Here is an 18,919-nt window from a genome sequence, read left to right as displayed (position 1 = left end):
CCTTCAGCCAGTCAGGTGGTCCTGGTGAGCCAGGATTGCGGAATCGGTGGAACAAAGGAAGGGTATGTATATAAGTATATATATATGTATATAAGCCTTATATATATCAGGCTCATAGTGTCTTCTGTCCACAGATTATCTGAAAGAAGCTTTTTGGATATAGACCCAGGGAACTCAGAACCCTATTAAGGTTAAACCTATTTTGTTAATTGCGAAAGGAAGATCACCGCTAACCATTGACTGCATAAGGTGAAGACCTTCTTAAAATAATCTCCCTAGGGAGAAGGGGGGGTGTTCTTGGAATTAACTGTAATATTCACATTTAAACTCATATGGACACCAAAGTCATAACTAGAGCACATTCGGCAGCCCAGCTGCAGAGTACAATTTGTCAGTACGCAGAGCATGTTCCTCCTGACCTGCTTCGCCGCTGAAGGAGTTACACATTTTACTCATTGAGGGCTCTGCAGGATTTCTTTTTCAAAACCCCTGTTCAGGAGCTAGCTCACAGTTTGAAGTAGCCAAGAGTGCTTGTTTCCGAATTACACAGCGAGATGAATCTGTCTGAAGAGCAATTTTGCAAAACAGTGGAGAAAAATAAGTAGTCATCAGAATCATATGAAAGAGTCAAGTTAGTAATTCCATCAGGAGGATATACCCACTTACTTCGAAGACTCTGCTGAAGGCAATACAGGGAGGCATTCAGAGAGTAAGCTCGTATGATCTTATTATTAATTCCAAATTTTTGTTACATTTCCTATTCTTGACGTTCCAGCTAATTGGAATCCTTCAGTAATTTACCCTGTACTCCGCTTGTGTTCATGCCTTGTTCAAGATAATTGTACTCAAAGCTGAATTTAAAAAATAGCTTACGCCCTTACATATTATTTTCTTACAATTTTTAAAATTAACTCAAAAATGCATTGATCTCAATACTAAAACAATGTATGCAGTAGACTCTCGAGCTCCCCCTAGGGGTGGCTTCAGGTGGTCAGAATTTTATTGCGGCAAGTTTTTGTCTAGGCAGATGAGATTTGGAGCTCTCCATCATAAAAAGGTAACAAAGATTGAGAAATTAGTGCAGCACAGAATGTTGGACCTAGAAATCCGATGTTTTTATTGCCAGTAAACCAAGATGTCACACCAATGACCACTCTTTCTTCGATTCATTTATGCATAGATATGGCATAGTTTTAAAAAAAATTTATGCTTACAAATTAATTATTACTCTGTTAAGAAATTTGGATGTCTCAGAGGGGGTTGTCCACTTGGCACCCCCTCTATAAGCTAGATAGGAGAGTATTAGCAAGTAACATCTCAGTGGTGCCGTCAAGACAAATACATGGCTGGCTGTGGTTTCCAGGGTTCTTAGATGACTTGCATGTTGAAGGGGTATATTGTGGTAAGACAGCTTTTTAAAAACTTGTGGGCAGAATATATTAAAAGGAGTCTCTTACCAGGAAATTCACTGTTAAATCAGGCACAATGTCTTTAATGGTGACAGATTCCTGTTAGGGGAATTGTACAAGAATGGAAAAACAAGATGGCAGCCTTCTTCTTCTAGAAATGCCATTATACTAGTCAAAGGGTTGTCTCTTGTATTGCATCTCAGCTCCATTAAGGTCATTGGGCTTAAGCTGCAATACCACAAACAACCTGCGGACATGTATGATGCTATTTTTGGAAGACAGCAGACATGTATTCCTAATCCTGGACAATCACTTTAATACAAGACTTTCCAGGATGACAGTCAATAAAAATGTGCTAGGAGTTGTTAGTGATAGTCATGCCAACAACGCATGTCACCATGAATGTCATAAAACTCTTATATAGAAGTCAGCTGGGTATGTCACCCACCAACATCTGCCTATTCACTTCACTTTGAAGCCAAGTGCCAGAATTGAAGCTGTGGAGCAATGGAGGTGAGTATTTTATAGCCCCCACAAGTGCTTAGGACACCCCAATGGGTGCCAATAATGACTCCAGAAAATAGGACAGTTAATTTAAAAAAGCTGTCTAAGATTTAGATTTCCTCAGGGTAGGTCATCAATATCAGATCAGCGGGGGTGTGACTCACAAGACTCCCACCGATCAGCATTCTGAAGAGCACCATAGCCTCCTCCTAGGCCCGTGATGTCACGTTCATTGGTCACATGGTCTAGGCATAACTCAGTCCTCTTCAAGGGTAATGGGACTGTGCTGGAATACCAAGCACAACCGCTATCCAGTGGATGATGCTGTAAGCTGTAAGGAGGTTGTGGCCCTTGTCCTCCAAAAGCAGATAGACTGGGGTCCCAGGGGAGTTCTACCCCAGGTGATCTGATATTGATGACCTCCCCTTGGAATCTCAAAAAACCCTTTAAACAAAATCTTGTTGTATGACACAAGTTACACCATTTCTAGAACATGCATATAGATACTTTTTTATTTTCCCAAGAACATCTTCATTATCATAAATGGCCTTCAACCGGTTAAAGGAAAGACTGACTTACAGCGTTATGAGGTCTGCCTGTTGCATCAGAACTAATTATGCCTGTGCATTAAAGCCAATTTGTATGGGATTTCTTTGTACATTTCACACATTTTTTGACACACTTCCATAATTGAAACAAGCTATATTTGGCTTTCACACATTCTAACATTCTAAAGAAATTCTTATTTTCAACAGCCAAAATTACTCATCCCTCCGCCATCCTCCCCCGATGCTCTGTTGACTTGTGTCTAAGTTCTCATTGCCAACGCAAATAACTGCATGTACATGTACAATCAAGGATGCTGAATGATATTGGGTCTATCTCCAAACCTTTCCAAGTGAACACAACATCAAGACTTCTCCGCATGCATTAAACGTCAGTTACTAGAAAACTAAATAAGTCATAACTATTGATCCATGTTGTGGCTATAGTCTAAAAACTGCAAACTAATCGTAATGCCGGCTCCTATTTATAAGGCACTGTGGGCGAAAACGTCCAACTGCAATTATTCCAGTTGTAAATGGGGTGGCAAAAAATAGAATTCTTGGCTAGTAACCATTATCATGAAGAAAGCAAAACATCTACAAGTATCAAGTATCTATAGTTTGTCCTCTTGAAATACGTCATTGAATCAAGTTTGGATAGAGTAATGCAATCAGATAACTAATTTTGGTGATGTCCCATGACCACTTTAGTATTGGCCATTGACTTGGAAAGTAGCAGAAGTCAAAATCAAAGTCATGGAAGCCAAGAAGTTGAATGGAAAACCAAAGTAATGGAAGGCAAGAACATCCTGAGCTTTAAAAGTCTCCAACCAGTGTTGAAGGAATTCCGGTGCTTTCCACAAGGTTACACCCTCTCTACTAATAACAACTTTTCATCTATGTCAATGAAAACATTGAAAAGTGGAAGGCTCCTCTAAGAACAGTTGTAGGGCTCAAAATCTTTTTTAAAATGTACCTATTTGATATCTGAAATGGGTGGTTTCATGACGATAACATCATAGAAGCCTATCCTTTGGTCAGCTGATCTCCACAGGCCCAACTTTAGAAACCCTGCGCAATCAAGCAGTTTTTTTTCCCCAGCAGGTGAAATGTAGTATTACATGGTGGCCATTCTAAACAATGGGGGAGATTTATCAAAAACTGGCGTAAAGGAAAACTAGCTTAGTTGCCTAAAGTAACCAACCAGATTCCATCTTTCATGCATGTGCTTGTCGGTGGATTTAACAATCTTATCTACTGGTGGTCTGTCTGGGCCATCAGGAGCCTGTTCGCCTTGTGTGAGTGATCTCACATAACCACCGCTCTCAACACCTCCTACCAGCTAGGCTAGAATGGCCTAGATGGTGGCGCAATTCGCCAAAATAGCCATCCTGCTTCTCTGCTCAGTCCAATGATGCACCCCCTCTGAAAGTCTGTTAACTGGCCAAATGTCTTCGACTGTGTCTTAAATGCATGTCTAGCAGCCAACGATCTTTTACCATGAGGTACACTACCCAAAAGGAGCCCCTAAGAGTTTTTTTTATAGGTAAGCAGGGGAAACTCTTTTATGTCTTCTTGTGGCAAAACCAAGTGTTTAATCAGAACACACCTGTAATCATTGACATATCTGCAGGCTGAATCTTGCATCAATCTGACTTTTCTATCTGGATGAGTTACCTTTTTTTGATCAATCAGTGTACCTTCTATAAAGATAACCTTCTTATGTGGCAGAAGCGCCATTGGGTTCCCTTAGACACCAGGGCCAATGTGTGACTGTTACCTCTACACTCTTTATAGGTAGGTTCTATGGAGAATGGAAATTTCTGCAATATTTAGTCAGATCATAGCTCTAGTCTAGAGGGACTTAGTATAGGCATATAAGAAATAGCTATGATCAGAAGGAAGAAACGCTGATCGAGAGGACACGTTATTAATCAGAATGAGGAGACACTTTCTGTAACAAGTCATCTGAGCAATAAATTTAAATCCTGAATTCCAGTGATTGTAACTCGCATGGTTTACATTCCTTTAAAGGTCACATTTTACAAAGTGGCCTGCAGGAAAGAAACAGCAAAGTGCAGTACAGTGTGCGGCTATCCGGCATAATGCAGGCCTGAACTCCGCTAAAGGGAAGGCTAACAATCTACTGGAGGCAATGCGAAATAAAGCAATCTCCTCAGTAACAGGACACCAGCACAGCTCCTGCGTCATAGAAACCGTCACCGCATCACTTGCTGGGGAGCATCCCTGTCTACCAGCATCAATTACCATGCCAGCCGAGAGAAGAATCTAGAGGGAATAATCATCGTATCTATCTATCTATCTATCTATCTATCTATCTATCTATCATCATCTATCCATTATCTCATATCTATCTCATATCTATCTATCTATCTATCTATCCTCTATCTATCTATCTATCTATCTATTTATGCATGATCTCATATCTATCTATCTATCTATCTATCATCATCTATGCATGGTCATCTATCTATCTATCTATCTATTTATCCATGATCTCATATCTATCTTTCTATCTATCTATCTATCTATCTATCTATCTATCTATCTATCTATCATCATCTATCCATTATCTCAAATCTATCTCATATCTATCTATCTCTCTCTCTCTATAAACTCTATTATATATCATCTAGTATCTATTTATCTATCATCTCTCTTTCTGCCTTTGTGCCTAACTGTCTGTCTACCTATTAAATCTATTTCATATCTATCTATCTATCTATCTATCTATCTATCTATCTATCTATCTATCATCATCTATCCATTATCTCATATCTATCTATCTATCTATCATCATCTATGCATGGTCATCTATCTATCTATCTATCTACAGTAAATGTACCTGCAGTTCTATGTATACCATAGATAAACAACAAATTCAGCTCTGCTACATCTCTATATATACAATGTAACAAATTAAGAATAGACTGTACACATCGGTGATGATACATGATGTCTGCTATATGTTTCACAGGGTTAGTAGACAATATTGAATATACGAAGAGTTTTCTGATTGACCCCAGTTCTCCATACGGCAAACATTCAGATGTTTCATATTAAAAACAGCTAAGCAGTTTGTTATGAGCTTTAGGACAAACTTCAGTAAGAAAGAAACAGAAATTTCCTTGTAAAAACATGCACCCTGTCTAGATTAACCGCCCTGTGCCTACTTATGCCAAGGACATTCCTTTAATAATGACTTCAGCCCTTTCCTGCATTTCATAGATATCAAGTGTTTAGGACTATCCTGTCCATGAACCAAATGTCTAGTCAGACAGACCTCCATGAGGCGAGGTGAAACTTTGCCTCAAGTATTTCTCTTCTAGAGGGGTAATCCTTTCAAAGAAAAGACAGAAATATACTGGAGGTAGGGGAATTGAAAATTTGCCATAAAAATCTATTCTTGATGGGGAAAGTCTTCTCCAAGAGATGGGTTTTGGAGAGGTTTCACTGTATGCCATCCATTACTGCTTTTTCCTATCTCCTGTTTGAGGAAGGGGTGGAGGTCCATTTAACGCAGGGAGAAAAAAATGCTGTGAACCCTCTTTGAAGCAATCCAAAAGTGCTTGGAATAATGGTCTTCTAGGGGGTGGCCCTCTCAAAGGTCCATTTCCAAAAACGCTGTGAACCTTCTTTGAAATAACCCAAAATTGCTTGCAATAGTGGTCTTCTAGGGGATGGCCCTCTCACAGAAGATGGCAAGTATGCCTAATATAAGTTAAATCTAAAATCTGGTCTGAATAAGGGGGTGGTCTTGTAGGGAACCTAGAATCCGCTTTCCCTCTAGCAATTCAAAAATACTTATCTTTCCATAAAGTCAACATGGGCGGGGAAAAAAAAAATCAATTTACAGCAAATGACAATGAAGTGGGCGGCTTAATGTTGTTGAACGTCACCATATTGAATTTCGTGTGAGGTAATAGCATCCAGATAGGGAATCCTGAAATCAGTGACACGCGACGGCCAGTAGAGGGCGCCCTCATACTTCTAATACGTCTCTGTCTGGGAGAAAAATACAAGAAAAACCCAAAGCGTATGGCTTTGTTCCAGATACGACTGCAAGCTCTAGTCACATTCTTTTCATTTGCAGGTATTAAGATTTCTTTTCCTTTACGGTTTTCGTTATTTCAATTTACTTTCCCTAAAAAGATTCAGAAAGAATTTAGTGGTGGTCCCTGAACTACAACCCAAGCCAAGTCTGGCCATGGGGAGGCACAGAGACAAGCAGCCAGTGCTGGGACTGAGAACAGAGAGCAGGGAATTACATCGCAATAGGGGGCAGGCAATCCCGTGTAACCCCTTTCGGAATCACCAAATGCATAGCCTATGTGCCACCTGTGCAGCGGCATAAAGGGACATAAAGCACTTTCCTACTGTCTTTTATATTGCATGTCATGGACTGAGAAAATGAGGGGGTACTCTATGATAAACTGTTGGAAACTAAAGGGCCCCTATACTGTTCTAACACTGGGGCCCTCTGCCGTCGGGGTCCACCCAAAGCTAGAGACGAGCAAATTCAGTGATCCCTTTCTTCTCCGTCAGCCCGGATCCCAGTGAATCATGACCCACAAGAATCCATTCTGCCATCTGTACTGGCAAACCTACAGTACGTGCAGATCCGATACTGAATATGACGTGCAATGGAAATGATGGACGGGTTTAACCCTTTCAGAACCGCAGATAAACCACCACGATCGTCATACAGACTAAAGCCCAGAACGAAAGGGCATTGAGCCAGGAGCGAGGAGCGACATCTCCCTAACAATCAATACAATTTAGAGATGATATGGAAACTTTCTAAACCAACCGAAGATATTAAAGCGTTTGCTAAAGACATTATACAGTGAAAGTTTGTCACGTGGTACCACTCATGATACAGGACCGCAGGTAGATCTGCTCTGTTATCTTTAGTCAGTTGTCAGTAGGCAGATCTTAAGAGTTAAATAGAAGATCCAGCTCTGCTACATCTGTGCCAGCAAAGACTGCAAAAACATTCCTAGCTATAGAACGCCAGAAATTGTGTCCCCTCCTGTAAACTATGTCATGCTGGAGTGATTTTCTAAACAATAAATTGCCTCTAGCATCAAATACAATTTATGCCCCCTTGCTTGAAAATAAAATGAGACATTCTCATATCCCTGTATTACACAAGTCTTTCTGTAGACTTTCTACGCTGCTCAGGAGCCACTTAAACCCCTGTAACTCTTCTCTTCTACTTCCAGTAGTCTCCATAGTAGCCTCCTTATCGTATTCCCGAGTAGTCTGTTACACCCAAGAAACCCCTTCCTCCTATTTGAACAACTTTCTCCCCCATGCCCTCTCTTTAATAGTCTCTTGTTCCATAATAACCCTTTCCCCTTACCCCGATAGTCACTTACTCTTCAGTAAACTTTTCCTCTAATCCCCTGATAGCCCTCTCTCATTCCTTTGTAGCCCCTTACTCCCATTCCTTAGTAGCCCCCTATTACTATTAATGCCCAGTAGCCTCTTCTTATTACTCTCTAGCAGTCCCTTCCTCTAAGCCCCCAGGAGCCCCTTCCTCTCACTCCTCAGTAGCCCCTTCCTCTCACTCCTCAGTAGCCCCTTCCTCTCACTCCTCAGTAGCCCCTTCCTCTCACTCCTCAGTAGCCCCTTCCTCTCACTCCTCAGTAGCTCCTTCCTCTCACTGCTTAGTAGTCCCTTCAACCCACTCACCTGTAGCTTATTTCATCCACTCCCCAGTAGCCCATTCTTCTTACTCCTCAGTGGCCCCTTCCACTACCTGGTAGCCTCTTCCTTTACTCCCGAGTAGCCCCTTCCTCTCACTCTCCAGTAATCTCTTACTCCCAGTCGCCTCTTCTTGCTCTCCAGTAGCCCCTTCCTCTTTCTCTCCGGTTGTCTCTTACCCCTTGGTTGCCCCTTACTCTTCAGTAGTCTCTTACTCCCTGGCTGCCTCTTCTTCTTCTTGCTCCCCAGCAGCCCCTTCCTCTTATTCTCCAGTAGTCTCTTACCGCCCTGGTTTCTCTTCTTCGTGCTCTCCAGTAGCCCCTACCTCTTACTCTCTAGTATTCTCTTACTCCCCGGTAGCCCCTTCCTCTTACTTTCTAGTAGACTCATCCTCCCTGTAGCCTGTAGCCTCTTCCTCTTACTCTTCAGTAGTCTCATCCTTCCCGGTTGCCCCTTCCTCTTGATCTCCAGTAGTCTCTTACTCCCCAGTAGCCCCTTCCTCTTACTCTCCAGTAGTCTCTTACTCCCCGTTAGCCCCTTCCTCTTACTCTTCAGTAGTCTCTTACTCCCCAGTAGCCCCATCCTCTTACTCTTCAGTAGTCTTTTACTCCCCGGTAGCCCCTTCCTCTTACTCTGCAGTACTCTCTTACTCCCCGGTAGCCCCTTCCCCTCCAGTAGTCTCTTACTCCCCAGTAGCCCCTTCCTCTTACTCTCCAGTAGTATTTTCCTCCCTGTTAGCCCCTTCCTCTTACTCTTCAGTAGTCTCTTCACCCCGGTAGCCCCTTCCTCTTACTCTTCAGTAGTCTCTTCACCCAGGTAGCCCCTTCCTCTTATTTTCCAGTAGTCTCTTCCTCCCCGGTTGCCCCTTCCTCTTACCCCCCAGTAGCCTCCTACCTTTTGTATGTGTCAGCTTTTTAATGACCCTTAATTTTAGGCGCAGAAAAGTGTTTCGATGAAAGTTTGGACTGCTCACAGCCACTCTCATGCCGGTGATTAGAAAGCAGATCCATTGCAGCGCCTGAGTGACAGCTAGCAGCTCCAATGTCTCATGAAATGATTATTAGAAATCCTGCTCTGTGCTGCTGCCTATAGCCCCTGCTTGTTGAGTAGTTTAGCAAGCCGTTTACACCAGAATGTCTTGGCTTTTGTCGGTGAGAAATTATTTAGAATCCTCTTTGTACTTCTATTGGTCAAACTCCTATCCACTCCAGGGAACTGCCGGGCACTTAAAGCAACAGAGCATCCCTCTTTCCCCAGCAACACACACAACATCATAAAAGAATAATGTCAACCTGATCGGAGTTAAACATACATCTTCCATACGCCAAACTTTCCCCTAAATATCTCCTGACAAGTCTCTGGTGTTGCAGCCAGAGACCAGACTCTGGCATCTTAGTCCGTACTTTGCTGTTATTTGAAATGCAAATGTCATCACCTGGGGAGTTCTTGTATTTTTAGTCGGAGCCCAGGGAGCTGAGAGATGCAATCGGATATAAATATTCCCTATTTATTTCTTTTTAAAGCCTCCTTTATGTAACTGGCGCCATGACAGATATCTCGTGGAAGTTGATTTATAATTGTTCCACTACAAACCACTACAGATGCAGCAGAGCCGGACTTTTGCCAGATGCACTAGGGCTAAGTTTGTGCACTAGCCAATTATAGCTTATCCTTTGGACTGCACTACTAGTTACCATAAAGCACAAAGGATGCCGCTCCAAAGGGTTAAATAACCATTTCATATAAATGTATGTATACTTTACATTAGTGCAAGATGATACTATTTATGTTTTAATTGTTTGTTTGTTTGTTTAGAATACAATTGGAGAACAAAATAGAAATATTTACAAATAAGGTGGCACCATAGTAACATAGTTTGTAAGGCTGAGAAAAGACATCCGTCCATCCAGTTCAGACTATGGAGACAATTATATCATGTAGTCGTCAGCATCGTCGATTTGCTAGGGGGTTGTCATAGGGTAAATGGCAGGAAATGCATTTACAAAAGCACAGGAGCCAATAATCATAATTAGAACACAATGGATCATTTACAGGCGCAGCAGAGCTGAGTTTGTCATAAGGCGCAACCCATGATAATCTCACAATGGGGTTTTCCAGAAGACTGCAGGTAAGCCGACTGCATGATCCGGAGGCAGATTCAGCTCTGCTACATCTCTACCTGCTAAAAAAAGGAGAATGACCCACCTTTTTTCAGTTAGTTTCCAATGAACACATCAACACACTTGTATTTTTGGAAATCTCAGTTGAAACTCTTGGATAGTTTGATTTGTTTTCTTGCAACTTCCTAGGAGAAAAAGGCTTAAAAAAAAAAAAAAAGCAAAAAAAAAAAAAAAGCAAGGTGCAGCCTTGATCTTCTTGTGCTGTGGCAGAGAGATTTAAATTATTGATAGTGGAAACTGCATGGTAAAGGCAGTGGAATCTCCTCATTAAATGGCTCCATTTGATCTTGTTGGAGAGAGAGACAGCTCATACTACTGGAACTCACTAGGGTTAGACAGGAGCTGATCAGCCTCTGGAGCTGTGAATGGGATGTGGGAGGGGAATCCACACAAGTCTGCTCCACTCTCTCTGACGTGGGCTGTCACGTGACGCCTCCCCGGCCTCTTACAAAGCACACCGCTCAATGACTTACAAGCATCACAAACCCCCTGCAGAAGGGATGGCTCTCTGTCTTCTTCTCTTTTAATTAACCCTTTTCTTCTGTAAACACTTTTGCATTTATCGGCTTACCCTTAAAGTACTTTTTTTTTTTTTTTTTAAACTGAAACCAAAATAATAAATTGTGTGGAGATTCATAACTCAAATATTTAAAAAAATTCAGCAAAATCGAGACAGTCTGTCTATCTATCTAATTATCTCATATCTATCTATCTATCTATCTATCTATCTAATTATCTAATATCTATCTATCTATCTATCTGTCTGTCTAATTATCTCATATCTATCTCATATCTATCTATCTAATTATCTCATATCTATCTCATATCTATCTATCTAATTATCTCATATCTATCTATCTATCTATCTATCTATCTATCTCATATCTATTTATCTATCTATCTATCTATCTAATTATCTAATATCTATCTATCTATCTATCTATCTGTCTCATATCTATCTATCTATCTATCTATCTATCTATCAATTCAATAAAGCTTTATTGGCAGGTCCAAGTAAAACATTTAGTATTGCCAAAGCAAAATAAATAATAGGTATTGTGAAGGGGGGTTTGATGTGGGAAATAAAGGGGTTGGATGTTGGGTTAAAGGGGCAGTATGGGGGTATAATAGTCCATGGTGTCTCATCTTCCTCTCAGTTGGTGACAGGTAGAGACATCTATCTATCTATCACATATCTATCTATCACATATCTATCTATCTATCTATCTATCTATCTATCTATCTATCACATATCTATCTATCACATATCTATCTATCTATCTATCTATCTATCTATCTATCTATCTGTCCATCCCTATCCATCTATTTTCCATCTCTCCGTGGTGGCAGAGGACAGAGTAGCCAGCTCTGTGTCTAGGCTCTTGACATTGCTATCAGTAAGGGTTCCCTGTCACTTTCTGCCGACAGCAATATGAATTCTACTTAAGAGCCTTCATCATGAAATACCACCTCATCTGTCACTTGGTTATTAGATATTGTAACCCTGCAGCCTGAGGTTAGTCATGTTTCCTTCTGCTGAGACCAGACAGTCTCTGGGCTATCTCCCTGCACTATCTCTAATATTAGGCAATGCATATTCACTGTGTTAATGAGCGCACAGGTGCCGGAGACAGCGCAATCTGCTATTAGACTGCTCGCAAGACAGGGGAGTGATTGAGCAGCACTGGGATTACACAATTGTAATGAAATATGGCTGTCCATCTTCTCTCCACCAATCCATTCGTCTATCCATCTATCTATCTATCTATCTATCTATCTATCTATCATCTGTTTTATATCTATCTCACGTCTATCTATTTATCTATCTATCTCATATCTATCTATCTATCTATCTCGCTTTTGCAGATTATTTCCAGACATCTTTTTTCCAGACATGAGACGTAGATAATGTCTGTACAAGGGTCCATTACTGACATTGAATGGGGCCGTTTATCCGCGCCGCCTGCAGGGATCTTGTATTATTACTGTGGATCAGGAAGAAACATATTGATAGCTGAGAGTGTCTGATAAGTATCACCCCCCCCCCCTTCCTGCGCTGGTGAAGTCCCTAGGGGGCAGAACCGCACACGCAGCGTAATGGGCAGAGGTTATCATCTTTGTGTCTCGAACAATTTCCTCCAATTGTGTTTTCTTTTCTTCCACTAGACGCTGCGCCATCCTCACACGTAGAAGTCCGAGCTCTTGCAGAAGAGTCTTTGTAAAGTGTGATGCTTACAATTCTCTCACCCTATCGCCAGGACTCACCATCCATTACCGGCACCGGCTTCACTTTAAATATCATTTCCTAAATTGAATCTAGAGCTTCTGTAATTCTCTACAGTCTGGGGAAGAAAAACGGTGAGCCTTCACCATTCTGGAGACCAGACACAATAACCAGTGAAGTCCCAGCGTGGGGGCTACAGGAGCCAAAAGGACCTTCATTAAGGCGCAGAATTGATTTCTTAAACAGGTCATGTGCAGGAAATAACTCGGCCAAATGTGCTTGTCCTTTTCAATTGTCAGAGGGGAATAAGTCAGAGCCTGAAACCTGACAGACACTACTGGTGGGGACTCATCTTCCGTGGCAGCAAAAGATCGGGCATGTTGAATTACAGCATCTCTAGGCTTGCTTTGCCCTGACATCTTCCATTGGGGAGAATCGGGTGCCCTCCATAGACTGTAAAGGGTTATACCCATCTCAGACATAGATGGCATATGGCAAGGATAAGCCACCAATGTCAGGTAGGTGTAGGTCCTCCAAAGTGAAGGAGAACGCACTGTGCATGCGCGGTGCACTCTCCATTCACTGTTATGGGAGTTCTCAAAAGAGCCGAGCAAGCGCGACCACCTCTCCATTCACCGCTACGGGACTGCCGGAAATAAATTAGCCAGCGTTCAACTATTTTTGGAACTCACATAGCGGAGAACAGAGTGTGGCTGCACTTGCGCAGGGGGGTCACATTGGGATCCCCACACCTATCCGACATTGATGGCATATCCCATCCATGTCTGAGATGGGAATGCTCCTTTAATTGATTGAGTTTTGTCTAATGCACGGATAGCCCAACCTGCGGCCCTCCAGCTGTTGCAAAACCACAACTCCCAGCATGCCCGGACAGCCTACAGCTATCAGTCGACAGCAGGGCATGGTGGGAGTTGTAGTTTTATAACATAGGTTGTGACTCAGGATCTGTACATGGTAAGTAGAGCAAAGTTCTGCAGCTGTTTCTGTACATTAGGGCTACATGCACACGACCGTATGTATTTTGCTGTCCGCAAAATGCGGATCCGCAAAAAATACGGAGGTTGTCCGTGTGACATCCGTGTTGCATCCATTTTTTTTGCTGATCCACTGTAACAATGTCTATCCTTGTCCGCAAAACAGCCACAAATAGGACATACTCTATATTTTTTGAGGGGCTACAGAACGGACATACGGATGCAGAAAGCACGCAACGTGCTGTTCCGCATTTTTTACGGACCCATTGAAATGAATAGGTCCACATCCTATCCACAAAAAAAACTGAACGGACACAGAAACAAAATACGTTCGTGTGCATGAGGCCTTAAAGGGATTTTCTGAGATTAAGGGCTCATGCACACGACCAAATGTATTTTCGGTCCGCAAAACACGGATCCGCCCCAAAAAAAAGAATGACATCTGTGTGACGTCCGTGTTGCACCAGTTTTTTTGCGGCTCCGTTGTAACAATTCCTGTCCTTGTCAGGTTTTTTTTGCGGACAGGGACAAAAAATAAGCTCATGTGCAGGAGCTGTTTGAGAAGTCAGCAGCGCTCGTAGTAGTGTCGGGCCTTCTCGCTGGTTTCTGTAGGCCTGAGACGACACGTTCATCGGTCACGTAGCCTAGGAGCAGGTCATTCCCATTCAAGTGAATGGGGCTGAGCACGATACCAAGCACAGCTGCTATGAAATATAATACAATACTATACAGGAGCTCCAGTGCCTTCTCAAACAGCTGATCGGCGCGGGTCCTGGGTGTCGGACCCTCACTGATCAGAGACTGATGACCTATCCTGAGGACAGGTCATCTGTATTAAAATCTCAGAAAACCTTTTTAATTCTATGGGTCAACTAAACACAGGAAAACACAAATTGAAAATTGTCAACTGTGTGAATGGCTGAAATTGGTCACGAACCCTCTTCCCATGTGTAGGTCTGCCAGGAAATCTGGCCTCGTAGAGACAAGGCAAGATCTGCGTTCTTCCACCCACCATCTTGAGATAAAGAATAATGCACCTGTCTTAAAACTTCTTCTTGAACATGTAATTGTCATCTGGGGGTCTACACTTTATTAAAATCAAATAAACTACCAAGCCCTTCGACGTGACCTCCTCCAACCTTCCTATCGGACTTACTATAATTCTCATGCACAGGGAAAGGCGGTGCTGCCATATCATTCTCAGCCATCACGTATGACGGTTAAGTATTTTCAAGAAATCCTGATGAAACAAATGAGATGTCAGTACCGGGGCTCGGCCTCCAGCATCTCCTGCTAATAATAGTTTTAATTGGCTGAAGTCAGCTACAATCTAATTATATTTCTGATAAATCTGTCATTCTGAGTACGAGGTTTATGTGGCACTGAGGGTGGTATGGTGGCAGCCGACAATACGGTACGTGCTAGCGTTGCCTCTATTTTTTAGTATTACTATGTATGTATTAGCAGATCTGATATATATATATATATATATATACACTCACCTAAAAAATTATTAGGAACACCATACTAATACGGTGTTGGACCCCCTTTTGCCTTCAGAACTGCCTTAATTCTACGTGGCATTGATTCAACAAGGTGCTGATAGCATTCTTTAGAAATGTTGGCCCATATTGATAGGATAGCTTCTTGCAGTTGATGAAGATTTGAGGGATGCACATCCAGGGCACGAAGCTCCCGTTCCACCACATCCCAAAGATGCTCTATTGGGTTGAGATCTGGTGACTGTGGGGGCCATTTTAGTACAGTGAACTCATTGTCATGTTCAAGAAACCAATTTGAAATGATTTGCGCTTTGTGACATGGTGCATTATCCTGCTGGAAGTAGCCATCAGAGGATGGGTACATGGTGGTCATGAAGGGATGGACATGGTCAGAAACAATGCTCAGGTAGCCTGTGGCATTTAAACAATGGCAAATTGGCACTAAGGGGCGTAAAGTGTGCCCAGAAAACATCCCCCACACCATTACACCACCACCACCAGCCTGCACAGTGGTAACAAGGCATGATGGATACATGTTCTCATTCTGTTTACGCCAAATTCGGACTCTACCATTTGAATGTCTCAACAGAAATCGAGACTCATCAGACCAGGCAGCATTTTTCCAGTCTTCAACAGTCCAATTTTGGTGAGCTCGTGCAAATTGTAGCCTCTTTTTCCTATTTGTAGTGGAGATGAGTGGTACCGGTGGGGTCTTCTGCTGTTGTAGCCCATCCGCCTCAAGGGTGTGCGTGTTGTGGCTTCACAAATGCTTTGCTGCATACCTCGGTTGTAACGAGTGGTTATTTCAGTCAACGTTGCTCTTCTATCAGCTTGAATCAGTCGGCCCATTCTCCTCTGACCTCTAGCATCAACAAGGCATTCTCGCCCACAGGACTGCCCCATACTGGATGTTTTTCCCTTTTCACACCATTCTTTGTAAACCCTAGAAATGGTTGTGCGTGAAAATCCCAGTAACTGAGCAGATTGTGAAATACTCAGACCGGCCCGTCGGGCACCAACAACCATGCCACGCTCAAAATTGCTTAAATCACCTTTCTTTTCCATTCTGACATTCAGTTTGGAGTTCAGGAGATTGTCTTGACCAGGACCACAACCCTACATGCATTGAAGCAACTGCCATGTGATTGGTTGACTAGATAATCGCATTAATGAGAAATAGAACAGGTGTTCCTAATAATTCTTTAGGTGAGTGTATATATGTTAGTCATTTCTTTATATCCCCTACAAGTTCCAGTTACTGGTGTTCCTTACAATTCTCTATTAGTCCTTATGCACACGACTGTATGTATTTTGAGGTCTGCAAAATACAGATATGTCCGTGTTGCATCCACATTTCTTGCAGACCGGTCGACTTCAATGTGTCCGTGGTTCACATTTTGCAGACAAGTATAGGGCATGTTCTATCTTTTTGCGGAATGGACATATGGTGTCACGGCTGTGTCATGGTCTGGTGTAGTGGACCATGACACTTTTGCCGTGCATGCTTGTTGCTGGTGGCAACATGTTGTTTTGCATGTTTTGACACTTCCCCTCTAAGTTGTGTGTCCCTTCCCATCCTGGTGTGTTCGGGGTTAGGATGTGTGCTTGGTGGAGCTGGGTGTGGCCTCTGGCTCTTCTTATATTGTGTTGTGAGCCTGAAGGTCAGTTGGTTGTTTGCCTGTACATGTGTAGGAGCTCTGCTCCTTTCTGGATGTGTCATGTTACCTGTGTGAGGGCATCCTAGTTGGACATCGTTTGTCTCCCTTTGTCTCCTTTCCCCTCCTCACCTGTTATGTTGTGTGGTTTATGTCATGTCTGGTGTTCCATGTCAGGTCGGTTTGGTGTTGTGATCTACATAGATGACTGATATTTTCCCCAGTCTGTTGTTGAACCATTAGCCTGGATGCAGCGCTGCCTGGAGCTTCCATGCAGACAAGAATAGGGCAAGTTTTATTTTTTTTGCTAGAGCTAGGCAACGTGCAGTCCGCATGTTTTGCGGCCCCATTGAAGTGAATTGGTCCGCATCCAAGATGCAAAAAATGCAGCTCGTATGCGGACCCAAACAACAGTCGTGTTATGGGGCCTTAATAACAGATTATTATAGGACCTTGTTCACATGTTGTGGTATTTACATATTGCCGCTGATTTCTCTAAATAATCGATTTTGTCTATGGATATCTATAGGACTGTGTTCATATGTTGTAGTATTTGTGAGCAACATGTTGATAGTTATTGTATTGCTAAACGGTGGAATTCATTGATGGATTGCTATAGGACCTTATTCACACGATGCGGCATTTGCATCTTTAGTCTCTTACAAATCTTTCTTGTACTTTTTCAGTAGTTAGTCAGTTTATACTTTGAGTCACACTCGCTTAAAAGGCCCCAATACATGACCGCGGGGCCTCTGTGCCCATGTTGTGGACCGCAAATTGTGGGTCCGCAAAACACGGGCACCTGGCCATGTGCATTCTGCATTGCGGTGTGGACACATTGACTTCAATGGGTCCACGATCCGCAAGATTCGGCAAATGATAGAACAGTCCTATGTTTCGCGGCGTGAAAGTGCGGACCTGGAAGTACACAAAACACACGGAAGCCCTTCCACGGGCTTCCAGGTCCGTGCCTCCACACCACAAAAGGTAGAATATGTCCCATCTTTCATCACATCTTGCAGATTGTAGACCCATTGCAGTCAATGGGTCCGCACCTCCATGTGGAGTGCACACAGCCGGTGTCCATTTTTTATGCACCCATGGTCTGAAGTCTGCAACACAGGCCCGGCGCCCCCATGATCACGTGAATGGTGCTGTTATTATTCCTTGATACATGCTGTATAAATGTTACTTTTTTATATTTAGGCATTGGCTTGGAAGGGGGTATCGCCAGGTTCATTTACTGGGCTATGAATTTTACCTATGTTTCTGCCGCTACCTCCTGGCTATATATGTCCTGTTCACATTGGATTAGGTTGTATTCTATGATTAAGATGTAAGATGTATTGCACAGAAAGAGATGTTCACATGCAGACTTTTTTAAATAGCTAATTGGTGGAAATGTCAGGAGTAAGACCCCAAGCAGTCTGATATGGATGGTCTACCCTGATGATGGGCCATTCATTTTCTGAACCTGGAAAACCCCTTTAATATTTACAGGCTAATTAGGCAGGTATTGAAGTACATTATTTTGAGATTGTCTTGTAGGTTTGGTCTGAGTTCACAAAGCTGATATTATTCTCCATTGACCTTTGTTACCAATATATAGAGATTTAAAGGGCATCTGTCAGCAGATTTGTCCCTATGACACTGGCTGACCTGTTGCATGTGCGCTTGGCAGCTGAAAGCATCTGTGTTGGTCCCATGTTCATATGTGCCCGCATTGCTGAGAAAAATGGAGTTTTAATATATGCAAATGAGCCTCTAGGAGCAATGGGTTCAGCTTTTTCTGCCATGGTAACGCCCCCATTGCTCCTAGAGGCTCATTTGCATATATTAAAACTCCATTTTTTTCAGCAATGCAGACACATATGAACATGGGACCAACACAGATGCCTTCAGCTGCCAAGTGCACATGCAACAGGTCAACCAGTGTCATAGGTGCAAATCTTCTGACAGATGCCCTTTAATGAAAGAAATATAGAAAGAAGGTGAAAGAATGAAAGACTAAGATTGAAAGAGAGAAAGAAAGAAAGAAGCCTCCACTGTTTTGTGATTTCTGTGCTAAACACGTGGATACAGTGCTTCTGTCTTCTGTTTCTATAGCTACATAGAAACATACTGTATGATCTAGATAGATAGATAGATGGATATATCAGAAAGAAAGAAAAAGAA

The 18,919-nt window shown here is 42.5% G+C and overlaps 1 protein-coding gene across 1 annotated transcript in view; it reads right to left on the bottom strand.

The window, feature by feature from the left end:
• The window catches only part of LOC122920372 (brain-derived neurotrophic factor), a 55,216-nt gene extending 44,692 nt beyond the window's left edge, over window positions 1-10,524 (bottom strand). The window contains exon 1 of the mRNA XM_044269814.1: window positions 10,394-10,524. The gene's annotated coding sequence lies outside the window, so the exon portion shown is untranslated. The remainder of the gene's footprint in view (window positions 1-10,393) is intronic.
• Between the last annotated feature and the right edge of the window lie 8,395 nt (window positions 10,525-18,919).

Source organism: Bufo gargarizans, chromosome 10 (assembly GCF_014858855.1).
Source record: "Bufo gargarizans isolate SCDJY-AF-19 chromosome 10, ASM1485885v1, whole genome shotgun sequence".
NCBI lineage: Eukaryota > Metazoa > Chordata > Amphibia > Anura > Bufonidae > Bufo > Bufo gargarizans.
This window is presented reverse-complemented; position numbering and strand designations above follow the sequence as displayed.